Source organism: Arachis stenosperma, chromosome 4, assembly GCF_014773155.1.
Source record: "Arachis stenosperma cultivar V10309 chromosome 4, arast.V10309.gnm1.PFL2, whole genome shotgun sequence".
Taxonomy (NCBI): Eukaryota; Viridiplantae; Streptophyta; class Magnoliopsida; order Fabales; family Fabaceae; genus Arachis; species Arachis stenosperma.
The window spans coordinates 37621597-37624941 of NC_080380.1; positions in this window are offsets into that span (position 1 = coordinate 37621597).

Consider the following 3345-nt stretch of genomic DNA (forward strand, 5'->3'; position numbering starts at 1 on the left):
AACCAAGAAGTGATCAAAATTGAAGTTAATGCAATTAAAAGGGAAATAAGGTCAAAACTAGTGAAAATTCAAGATATGTAATAAAGAGCCTTGACTTGGGAGTGAGAATCCAAGGAATCCTATCATCGCCATAACCATAACTATGGTAATTATAATGAGTCAATCTCGCTTAGTTAACTCCTAACATCGAGGAGTACGTCAAGCAAGCACAATTGACCTTAATCCATATGTCCTAACTAACTTACCAAATTAATTGGTAAAAAGCTAGCTTCAATGGAAACAAGAGTCAATTAACTACCCAAGAATTACTACTAAATGTCGGACATTATGACTCTAGTATCCTAGGAACTCAAATCCCAAACCAAGGTGTGAAAATCTACTCAAAATCCCTCATTGGCATTTTCACAAACACCTTGTGGCCACAAAACCAAAACATGAGAAATTGCAAAGGAAAATAGAAAACTACAACCAACTATTCAAATTCCAACTATAAACAAGCAATCAAGCATATATAAACCATAAAACATGAAATTTATCAATCAAAACTTCAAGATATCCAAAATTGCATATATAAACAAAGTAGCTTGAACCATAAGAAAATAAAAGGGAAAGTAGTGGAATTAAAGAGGAAATTAAGAGTACTTACAAAAGATGAGCAAAATCTAAAATCAAAGCTTGCTATAAAATGCTACAATGGAAATGGAAATGAAACCCTAGGAGAGAAATTCTACACTACTCCGACTCATACTCCTAATAATGCTTTCTAAGTCTTAAAAATGTAAAAAAGAGGCCTCCTAATCTAATGCCTTCATATGGCTTCAATTCCCCTTGATATAGCACTTCCCATTCAGCATAAAGTCCTCCAAAACTGGGCCAAACGCACCCAAAATTGCGGATCACGTGTTTCATTAATGAAACTACGTGCAGGGACCTGTGCGTACTCACAGATGTGTGCGTATGCACACCTTGTTGAATGTTCTCCTGTGCGTACACACAGAGGGTTGTGCGTACGCACACATGCTAATTCCTTCTTGTGCACACGCACGCTTGCCTGTGCACACGCACACTTGACTGTGTGTGCTTTCCCTCGTTTTCTTCATGTGTTCTCCCTTGTACATGCTTTCTTCCACTTTTTTCCAACCAATCTTGCCTAAATGACCTGAAATCACTCACAAAACATATCACGACATCGAATGGCATAAAAGTGGAATTAAAAATCGCTAATTCAAGCACAAAAACGCATGTTTTCACATTTAGGTTCAATTTAGGGATCAAACACAAAAGTATGTTGTTTTAGTGGTTAAGTGTGAGTTTATGTGATGAAATCCATCCAAATCAAGCCAAAATATATCTTCAATTATGGACACATCAACGCTTACGCGTCGCCTGATGGTGTTTTTGTGGAAAAACGAATTTCCAAACACATAGATCTAACAGGCAAGTATACCGGGTCGCATCAAGTATTAATAACTCACAAGAGTGAGGTCGATCCCACAGGGATTGATGGATCAAGCAACTTTAGTGGGTGATTAGTTTAGTCAAGCTAACATTGAAGTGAAATTGGATGTAATGTAGCCAACAGAAAGTAAAATAGCAAGGAAAATTAAAGTGCATAAAGTAAAATTACAGAAACTTAAAGTGCAAGAAATGTAAATTGCATGAAAAGTAAAGGGGCTGGGGTGCTGGAAATTAAATAGAGCAATTGATCAGAACTCAAAACTCTTGTAGCAAGCCTAAATTGCAGGAAAGTAAATTAGGAGCAATGTAAACAGAGAAGCAAAATTGTAGTGAATCGGAACTTAGAGCAATTGTAGAGAAATTAGAATTGAGCAGAAAATGTAAATGAGATTTGCAGCAAGCTTAATATAAACTGAATTGTGGAACCAAACAGAAAGTAAAATGCAGCTCAATTGCAATAGCTAAAGGAAAGTTGAAGATCTCAGGGGTGGAGGAGACTAGAAAACAAGTCTAGATCTCAATCCCTTCCTTGATCCAACAGCAAACAAGATGCAGGAAAATTAAAGATGAAAGCAATAGATGAAAACTCAGATTCAATTCTCAATTCTCTGAAATTATGCAGAAGAACAACCAAGAGAGATCTTAGACCAAGAGGGAAAAATAATTCCTTCACTTCTCAATCCAAGATTTAAATTCAAAGAAAGAAAAACTAAGAGAGAGAGCTCTCAAATCCTAATGCTCCCTAGTGGAGCTAGCCTTTTTAATGGAGCCTTCATTTAGAGCCAACCTCCTATCTGAAATGAGAATAATGCTCTTTATATAGGCTTTTTTACAAAATGAAAATAAAATGAAATTAAAATTAAAAATAAATTCACAAAATGAAATTCCTAATCTAGCTTGTTCTTGTGCCTTTGAGTGATGATGTGGGCTTTGCTTGCTTTGGGTTTGAGGAGAAATGGGTTTGGTTGGCCTTGATTCAATTTGGAGAAGAATTGAATTTAAATGGAATTTTAGTTGAATTTTGGCACATGTTGCTCCCAGGAGGTTGCTCTGCTCTTGTGGAGGGTAGAGCAGTGAAGCTTTGTGTGGGGATGCATGTTGCGTGCCAAGTGTGGGAGGGGCATCAGGATGCTGCCCTGCCCTTGTGGAGAGCAGGGCAATGTTGTCATGGTGCGTCCAAGCTGCGTGCCCAAGCTCCCTTGCTGTGCGCCAAGGATGCCCGTCTCATGCATGCCCATGTGCGTGCCAAGGGGAGTTCCCAAATTCGAACCTTGGTGAAAGCATTTGGGGGAGCAATTTTCCTTGATTTTTCATGAAGAGAAGCACGACATTGCCCTACTCTCCAAGAGGGCAGAGCAGAATAATGAGCGCTACTTTGCTTTGGAGTGAGGCTCCAGCTTCGAACCTTGGTGGAAGCACTTTGGTTTATTTTTGCTTATTTTTTGCCCTTAAAGATGCCTTTCACTCATGCCTCAATTGTATGCCAAATATGGATTGCCATATATCGTTGGAAATCTCTGAATGTCAGCTTTCCAACGCAACTGGAAGCACATCAATCGGACGTCTGTAGCTCAAGTTATAGCCCTTTGAAGGAGGCATGGTCATGCTGTGAGCGCCCCAAATTTAACTTAGCGAAAATTTGCTTCAACCTCACTTTGCTTCATCACGATATTGCCCTGCCCTTGGCAAGAGCAGGGCAGTGTGCGTGCTGGTTGCTTCCTCCTTTGATTTGGTCATGGGCCACGTTTTTAAAAGCGTGGCCTAAGGCTCCAAAGTGTGCTCCAACTTCAAAGTGTGCCCCAAAGCTCTTTTTTTTCTCCTTTTTAGCTTATTTTGTGCTTCTTTGCTTCTTTTTCTTCTTATTTCCTACAAGATTTATAAAATTAA